The following is a 9658-nucleotide window of genomic DNA, read 5'->3' on the forward strand; positions in this document are numbered from 1 at the left end:
AGAAATTTTCAAATATTTTCTTTCTCTCTTTTGGCAGAACCGGGGATGGAGCCCAGGCCCTCGTGCTTGCCAGCGAAGCACTCATTCCACTGAGCCATCTCTCCGGCCCCTCAAATATTTTCTTTTCTTCAAATACTAGTGAGCTGTGGAACAGAGGCACAAAATGGGTTTATAATTAACAAGGAAAGTCTTCCTCAAACTAAGATTTGAGGCCTTAACATTACCAAAAAGGACACAGGAAGGGCGCAGACCTTCTGAGTGACATCTTTTAAGGTTTCTGAGATGCTGGGTATGGTGACTGTGGCCCATGATCCACCTATGCGGGAGTACACAGGAGACTGAGGCAGGAAGATTTCAAGTTCAAGGCCAGGCTAGGCAATTGAGCAAGTCCTGGTCTCAGAATTTTTTATTTTATTTATTTATTTATTTATTGGAACTGGAGATTGAACTCAGGCCCTTGTGCTTATTCTACTGAGTCATCTCCCCGACCCCTGTCTCAAAAATAAAAAAATTTTTAAAAAAAGGCAGGCCTGGAGGCTGTGGGTCAGGGTCACACCAGCCTTAGCATGACTGCGCAGCAGTCACGGCAAGGCTGTGGAAGTCCGCGTTCCGGGATGCGGGTGGCAGATGTCTCCAGCCTCCTGGGCAGGATGTGCTGCCCCGGCTCCAGACAGTGAGGACTAAGCGCTGGCCCTGCGCCTGCATTTTCTGCCATGCCAGCGTCCACCACCAACGCGGCTGCCCAGCCGTGGAGCAGCGCAGGGCTGTGAGCCCAGCGCTCGGGGAGGCTGAGGCAGGAGGATCCCAGCTGGAGCCCAGGCTGAGAAACTCAGCGACTTGGCCAGACTTTGTCTCAAAATAAAAGATCAAAAAGGGTTGGGGGGGGGGAAGGGTTGGGGCTCCTGCCCGGCGGGAAGGTCCGGGGTTCAACCCAGTCCTACAAAAGTGGCTGCTGGAAGCACCAAAAAGCTGGCGCTGTGAGCGTGGGCCGGGCGGCCGCGCCCCTCCTGCCCAGGGCTGCGGCGTCACTGGTGGCCCAGGAGGCCGGCCTGGGGACGGCCCGCGCGGGCGGTGGTCACAGCTCCTCCCTCGGCCGGGCCGGGGCGGCTCCCAACCGGCCCCAAACCAGTTTCCCCGTCCTGAGCCTTGGGGCGGCTCCGCCTGGGTGGCCGCCCCTCCAAGCCGAGAACAAAGCGCTTCTGTCCCGGAGGAGGAACGGGGGCGTCCGCGGCTCCAGGCACCCGGGGAATCGGGCTCTTCATCGCTTTTCATTTTGTAATGCTGGAGGTGGAACCCGGGCCTCCGGGATCCTGGCCCTCGCCGACGCTTGGCCACGCCCGGCCTGCTTCTGCCTCCCTGGATGTTGGCAATTACTTCAATTTTAAGGAGTTAAATGGTCTCAAGCTAGACGACCAGAAGAAAAGTACACATGTGGTCATTAGTAGTAGCACAGGCCTGTAATCACAGTACTCTGGGAGGCTGAGGCAGGAGGATCTCAAGTTAAAGCACAGCCTGGGCAACAAGTAGGAGAAAAGGACTGGGGCTGTAGTTCAGTGTGAAGACTCTGGGTTCAATCCCCAAGATCACAAAGAAGAAAAAAGGGCATAAAGGGCTGACGAGGTAGCTCAGTGGACTAAGTGCCTGCTTAGGCAAGTGCTGGAACTGGTTTATTATTTATTATTATTATTATTTTGTATTTTAGGGAAGGGTCTACAGGATGTTCACAGTCTTATTTCTAGATCAGAATCCTAGCGATCTGCCTGCACCACCACTCCGTCTCAATTGCCTTCTCAGTGCACCCCTGGGGCAGGCCGGCAGGCCCAAGATCAACCCCCCACCCCTGCCCCTGCGCCTGCTTGCAGGTGCTTTAATCCACTGAGTTTGGGGCCGAGGAGATGACTCAGTAGAATAAGTGCTTCCCTGGCAAGCACAGGGGCCCGAGTTCAATCCCCTGTTCCGCAAAAGGAAAAAAAAAAACAAAAAACAAAAAACAAAAAACAAAAACACCCACTGAGCTACTTGGCCAGCCCAGGGCCCAGGTTTTGATCCCAGTAAAGCATGAACCAGCCCTGCCCCTGGACAGGCTGAGCCGGCAAGCTGAGTCCAGGCCTGGTAGCCATACCTGTAATTCCAGCACTGGGGAGGCTGAAAACAGGAAGATCGCAACAAGTTTGAGCTGCACTGTACCAAATGCATTAAAAAAAAAAAAAGCACATGTGTAGAAAGAGTCCTTTAGTGGGGTGCCAGTGAGGCCCAGTGGTGAGAGGGCCAGAGCCACCGTAGCAACTGCACCAAAGTAGAAAATGCCTTAGGCTGGGGAGATGGCTCAGTGGAATAAGCGCTTCCCTTGCAAGCACAAGGGCCTGAGTTCAATCCCCAGTTGCAAAAAAAAAAAGAAAGAAAGAAAGAAAATGCCTTAATCTAACCTCTGCAGGGTCAAATCAGACAATCTATGTAACTGCGACATCCTCAGTGTGTTGGGAGCACCTGGTGGGCAGGCAGGTGTGGGCACCCATGGGAGCCACGAGGAGCCTCCTGCCTCTGCCTTCCGAGTGCTGGGATCACAGGGTTGTGCCACAACCCCTGGCCAGGATGGTAACATGGAAGAGCCCCCTCCCTGCACATGGCCACTTCAGAGTTTCTAGGATAAGGGGCAGAGCGCTCACGAGCAGCCAACAGTGGGCCAGCATCTACTGGCCTTCAGGGTCCGGGAACATCCCTAGCGTGCCTAGTGCCTCACTTTAGGAACACTGATCTTCTCCTAAGGACTTACCTGGTTGAGGATGGTTCAGGCCTCTGACTCCTTTGTGTGCAGTTCTGTACACCTTGGCCATAGAGCCCATCTTTGTACAGTACCCCTTGTTCACTGGGTGCTGTAATCTCTGCTCATTGTCCTGCAGAGCATAGTACAGCAGTTTATGTTTTGTTTTGGGTGGAACTGGGGATTGAACTCAGGCCCTTGTGCTTGCCAGGGAATCACTTATTCCACTGAGCCATCTCCCTGGCCCAAAGCATACTTTGATTTTTTTTTTTTTTCCTGTGGTACTGGGGATTGAACTCTTGCGCTTGCCAGGCAAGAGCCTATTCTACTGAGCTATCTCTCTGGCTGTTTATGTTCTATTAAACACTACAGGACTGCATGCAAGGGTTATGGCAATAAAAGCAAAGTCATCAGGTTGGAGTTTCCTTTGACTATGTCTTTTTTTTTTTTTTTTTTTTGGCGGAACCGGGGATTGAACTCAGGTCCTTGTGCTTGCCAGGGAAGCGCTTATTCCACTGAGCCATCTCCCCGGCCCCTGACTATTTATTTGATCTGAATCTTGTACATGCCATATATAATTCCTCATTTAGCAAGCAGTTAATTTAATGTCCTACTCTCAGGAACTGACTGGTCATTAAACAGAGTGTCTGTAATGGTAATAAAGTAATGTGAATGCCTGTAATCACAGCACTCATCTTTAATCCCAGCACTTGGGAAGCTGAGGCAGGAGAATCATTAGGAGTTTGAGACCAGCCTGGGCTACAAAGTGAGTTCAAGGCCAGCATAACCTGTATAGCGAGACCCTGTCTCAAAAAGACAAAAAATAGGGGCCAGGGAGATGGCTCAGTGGAATAAGCGCTTCCCTGGCAAGCGCAAGGGCCTGAGTTCAATCCCTGGTTCCTCCAAAAGAAAAAAAAAATAATAAAAAAATAACAAAATGATGTGGTGTAGCAGTGTACGACCATGACCCCAGCACTTAGGAGACGAGGCAGGAAGATCTCTGGAAGAATGAGACCAGTGTGAGCTAAATACTTAGTTCAAGGCTAAGTTGTCTTACCCAAACTCTGTTGTCTCCCCATCTGCACCCCTGTGCCAGAGCCGAAACCCAGCCAGGACATAACTTTACGCACCTTTTCCAGGGGGATAGTACCTTCTGAGGGACTCAGCGAGTGCTCTAACAAAATGAGACAAGGCAATGACCTAGTATGTGACTAGAGCTTTTTGTGTGTGTATGGTGGGTACCAGGACTCGAATTCAGCATCTCTCTTTCTCTGTCTCTCTTTTTCTTTTTCTTTCTTTCTTTCTTTTATTTTATTTTTATTTATTTATTTATTTTTTTGTGGAACAGGATTGAACTCAAGCCCTTGTGCTTGCCAGGCAAGTGCTTATTCTACTGAGCCATTTTCCCAGCCCCAAATTCAGTATCTCTTGATAGGCTGGCACTGCATAGCTAGCTGAGCTATATCCCTGGCCTGGAGCTTTTTGATTTTGTAGGAACGCTTGAAAATGCGTTAGGAATCCTTGATTCACAGAAGAACAAGAAGCAGGATGTCTCTCTATGTGACCTACAGTCACATCCGGGGTCTACCTTCTTCTAAGGTGAAAAGAACCTTAGGTTTCCTCCTATTAATGAAGAGATAGCAGGTAAGATGGCTGAGTTACCCTACTTGGAATAATGAACTCGATTTGTACCTCAAGGAATGAATCAAACCTACTGCTTTCCATGAAGAAATTAGGAAAAGCAGGCTTGGAAGGGTTCTGATGGCTAGGTGAGCCCCTAGGTGTCACTGGGGGAGAGCTGTCAGGACCACGGTCCCTTTTATGGTCTTTAAGAGGGTGGGGGAGAGATAGCTCAGTTGAATAAGCAATTGCCTGGCAAGCATAAGGGCCTGAGTTCAATCCCCGGCTCTGCAAAAAAAAAAAAAAAAAAAGAGACAGGGACTCTATGCAGTTCAGAGTGGCTTTGACTTGACTATGGATCCCAGGCGGTCTTCAAGTGCTCGTCCTATCTCAGCCTTCTGAGCGCTGAAATTACAGGCATCCCACCACACCTGACAGGGTTAACATTTTATTTAGGTATTATTTTTTAGTTTTAAGAGACAAGGGTCCCACTAGGTGGTTTAGGCTCGCCTTGAACTCACTATGCAGTCCAACATAGCTTCAAAGACAAGGGGCGATGCTCCTACCTCAGCCTCCCTAGTACTGAGGCTACTAGGGAATTATCTCATCAGGCATTAGACATGCAACACCACGTCCGCCTTAAAATATTTTAGAACCAGCGCACTGATGATTGCTCTTAGCGGGCTGGGGATGTAGCTCAGTGGTACAGTGCTTGTGTAGCATGCACAAGGCTCTGGGTTCAAGTCCCAACACCACCAAAAATCAAAACTACTGATTTTACCAAATGTCTCAATAGAAATATCTGGGCCAGGCAGATGGCTCAGTAGAATAAGCGCTTCCCTGGCAAGTGCAAGGCTGAGTTCAATCCCCTGTACCGCAAAAAAAGGAAAAAGAAATATCTACTTTGTTTAAAATTTTATATGTAAGTTTATTTTATTTTATTTTGTGTGTGTGTGTGGCCAGCTCAGCCCACCAGGAGGCGGGACTGGCTGGCATGTGGTGCTGGGGGATTGAACCGCGGTCCCCGTGCTTTGATTAGCTTAGCTTGTTTTGTTTTTTGGGTTTTTTTTTTAAGTAGGTGCTTTAGACCACTGAGCCATCTCACCAGCCCCAATATCTACTTCTTGATGTTGGTACTGCCCCCGAACCCACCTCCCCGACTTGAAACACCAAGCTCAGAGTTCTAGCTTGAAGTGGCGGGGGATGGAGGGTGGGGGCAGAGCCTGCTCCACGCTCGGGCGGCGGGAAAGGGCGCCGCGGAGGGCTCAGCGCCGCCCTGAGGGTGAGAGAAGGAAAATGGAGCCGCCGCGCAACCGCGCGCTCCGCGCCTGCGCCTGGGGAGGCGCGCGAGGCCGTTAGGGCCGTTGGGGGGAGGGCGGCGCCCCGCCCACGTCCTGGCGCGCGACTTCGGCGAGCCGGCTCCGGCCCGGGGAATCCGCTCCAGGCCGCTCCGGAACGCGAGCCGCTCCGCAGGCGTGCTCCGGCGTCCGCGCTTTCCCTCCAGCCCTTTGTGTCCTGGCGCGCATCGCAGCGGCCGCGCGGACTGCGCCAGGGGGCGGGCGAGCCCGGCGCAGCCGTCGTGGGCGTGGCCTCATTCGCCCCGCCCCCTCTATCGTGCCTGCCCCGCCCTCGCCCGCCATTTCGCGCTCCTGCGCGTCGCCCGGGCCCGCGTGATGGACGCCCGGAAGCCAGAACAACAAAGGCCGCCCCGCGGGGCTCTCTGGTGTTCCCGGTTCTTTGGGGGCCAGGGGAGCGAAAATGGCGCCCGAGGCCGCGGCACCCCTGATTGACGGGCGAATGCGCGCTTCGTCCTCGTCCTCGCGGCCCGTCTGCACGACCTCGAGCATGTGGAGCCCTGGCTGCGCCTCCGCGTGCATGGCGTCGCGGCTTGCCCTGCGGCGCACGCGCAGAGTCGCGTTTGCCGCTGCCCGCGGGGGTCCACGGGATCAGGTTCTTGCGAGAGCTGGCTGTGCTCGCAGAGTGAGCACTCAGTGCGTGGGCGCTTCCATGCCTGGGTGTGCACCGGCTAGGTGTGCAAATCCCACACCACCCACCACTAGTGAGACCCTAACTTTGTCCTGCTGTCCCCTGCGATCGGGATGTGGCGGTGACCCGACCTCTGCAGGGAGGACACGCAGTGGCAGCGACCTGCGGCCAGGTCTAGGGGGGACCAGAGGGATAGGTCGCAACCCCAAGGAGCAACAGCAGAGGGCCAGCTGTGCCTGTGGCGGCAGAGCGGGGCCTCAGGGTGGACTTCGTGCGCTTGGCTGCTGTCGGGAAGGGGGGAGCAAGGTTTAAGCCCCCAAGCCGGTGGGGACATCCTGGGGAGCAGGGGTTGGGGGCTCCCCAGGACCCAGAGGCTTCATACCTGCAGCCCCTGCCTCCACTTCCTGTGGATCCAGGCTCCCTGCGGTCTTTGTCCTTGGGAAGTGTCAGCCCAGTGACTAAGCAGCCATGACAATGGTTTGTCACTTTTGCTGGCTGGAACAGGCTTTTTGGTGGTCTTGTTTTTGTTTCTTTTGGCGCTGCCTACTGGACCATTGAGCATTACCCTGGCACCTGCATATTGATTTAGGGCATGAAAGTCACCGCACCCCTGCAAATCTAACACTGGAGCCCGAGGCAGGAGGATCACAAATTTGAACCTAATTTGGGAAAATGAACAAAACCCTATCAATATATTAAAAGACTCCGGGTTGGCTCAGTGTAAAGGCCTTGGGTTCAGTGTGTAGTACCAAGGAGTAAATATATCAGTTTCTCTTCTGTCAGGCTTTATGGTGCATGTATTTAATCCCAACACTCTGGAAGGCTGAGGCATGATGATTAAATTGGACACCAGCTTTCGCAACGTGGGTGATTAATGACATCTTGTCTCAGAAAAATTTTAAGGACTGCTGGGTATGTAGCCCAGTGCAAAGGCCATGGTCTCAACCCACAGTGCCAGCAACATAAATGAATATCTACAAATCCATCAAGGCCACATGTATTCCTGTAGTTGCACACACTGAGGAGGCTGAGACTGAAGGGATCACTTCAGCCCAAGGGTGAAGATCAGCCTGGGAAACATGGGAAAAGTCCACCTCAGGGGTGGGTGAGACAGCTCAGCAGACTAAGCGCCTGCTTAGACAAGCTCAGGGACCAGGGTTCAATCCCACGGGTACATGCCACGCCAGCCCCGCCCCCAGGCCTGCTGAGCAGGCCATGGCCATCGAGCCCAGGCATGGGGAGGCTAAAAATAGGATCACTTCAAGTCGAGCTGCTTAGTGAGAACCTGTATCAAATACATTAAAACAGGGCCCGGGAGATGGCTCAGTGGAATAAGCGCTTCCCTGGCAAGTGCAAGGGCCTGAGTTCAATCCCTGATTCCACAAAAAAAAAAAAAAAAAAGCAAAGTGAAAGGCCCAGAGACATAGCTCAGTAGCACAAATTACTGCCTGTCAAGCACAAGGTCCTGAGTTCCAGCCCTGGAACAACAACAACAAAAGCAGGAGAATGTCTACCACATGAATAGCCCATCTGAGGTGATTTTATTTTTGGGCCAGGGAGATAGCTCAGCGGTATAAGCACCTGCCTGGCAAATGTAAGGTCTCAAGTTCGATCCCTGGTACAGGGAGAAAAAAGGGTATTTTCGTTTTGGGAGTTAAGGAGTCAGTTTTGGTTTACTGCCCAACCCCAGGATTGAGTGATCCTCCTGCCTCAGCCTCCTAAATAGCTGGAACTATATATATAGGCACACATTTCTATACTGGCTTGTACATCTAGCACTAAGAGGTAAGGGATGGAACTGGGGAGATGGCTGGTAGAATAAGCGAAGCGCAAGAGCCTGAGTTCAATCCCCGGTTGGGGGGGGGGGAAGGGAAGGGGAGTGGCATGTCCCCTCCCCACAAGGAGTGTCCCAGAGGCCGGGCCTTTCCAGGTCTTCACATTCCCGGGCACCAGCGGGGACCTTGTAGGGCACAGAGGAATGTCACCCAGAAAGCCAGCCCTGCGGGGTCCCGGCGCCGCCTCCTGCACACAGCTTGGCTGCCACTGCGTCGGAGCGTCCCGCACCCGGCCGTGTCACCTCCACCCCGCCTGGGCCTGGGCCGCGCCAGGAGTACCTAGTGGGGACGTCCTTAGCCTAGGTGGCCCTGCCTCCAAAGGGCCACAGTGAAAGGAGAAGGGGTCCCCTGCCTAGGCATGGAAGCCCTTGTGCCCGCGGCCCGGGTAGGGCAGAGGCCCTGCAGGGCACCGCGGGGCCTGGGCGGAGGCAGCTGAGGCCCGGCGCCGCCCGGCCAGGTAGGGTGGGAAAGGGGTCCCGCCAAGCCAAGGTGACAGCACTGGGAAAGAGGTCGTTCCCTGGGTACGGAGTGGCCCGGAGTGGGGGCTGGCTCCTCGGGGCGGGGCAGGGCTGGCCGCCGTTCCTAGGCGTGCTGGGCCAGCCGGTCACCCCCGCGGGGCTACAGCTCAGCTGCCCGCTTCCGGCCTCCGAGTCCTAACTTCCGGTCTCCGAGGCTCGGCCCCTGCCCCGCCTCGGGGCGGGGCCGCAGGCTGCAGCGAGCCTGGGGCGGGCCGGGGCGGGGCCAAGGCGGTGGGGCGGGGCCGAGCTCGCGGGCCGCTGGAGACCAACATTTCCTTTTGTGGCGGCTCTGCGCGCTGAGCGTTGGACACGCCCTGGGTGGCCACGGTGACCCCGGCTTACGCACAGGGCCACACAGGGACGAGCAGAGGCCCCTGGCCGCACTGCTCCGGAGGGGGGGGTCCCTGCCTAGTCCCTCCCCGGCTGGCCTGTGTTTGTGGGGTTCCGGCCGCCAGGCCCGGGCACAGAGGGCAGCACCCCGTTTCCATTCCATGGAGCTATATTTGGCCGAGGGGAATAAGTGGGTGACTCATGGAGGTGGCCCTGGGAGGGGAAGTAGAGCAGCTGTGTGACCGAAAGTTTCTGTTTCTGTTCCCAAGCCTCCTGCAGGTTCCAGTCCTCTTGTTTATTTGTTTTGGCTGTGCTAGTGATTGAACCCAGCAGCCTCCCCTCCTTTTTTATTTTGGGTCGGGTGGGCAAGCCGGTGTATGCCAGTGATCCCAGCGCTCAGTCGGGAGACTGAGGCAGGACATTGCACTCCAGAGGCTGAGGCAGAAGTTTGAGGCCAACCTGAACTACACAGCAAGACCTTGTCTCAAAAAACAAAACTACAACTTTTTTTTTTTTTTTTTTTTTTTGCGGAACCGGGGATTGAACGCAGGCCCTTGCGCTTGACAGGGAACTGCTTATTCTACTGAGCCATCTCCCCAGCCCCCGTA

The sequence above is a fragment of the Octodon degus genome, unplaced genomic scaffold, assembly GCF_000260255.1.
Source record: "Octodon degus isolate 3935 unplaced genomic scaffold, OctDeg1.0 scaffold00089, whole genome shotgun sequence".
Taxonomy (NCBI): domain Eukaryota; kingdom Metazoa; phylum Chordata; class Mammalia; order Rodentia; family Octodontidae; genus Octodon; species Octodon degus.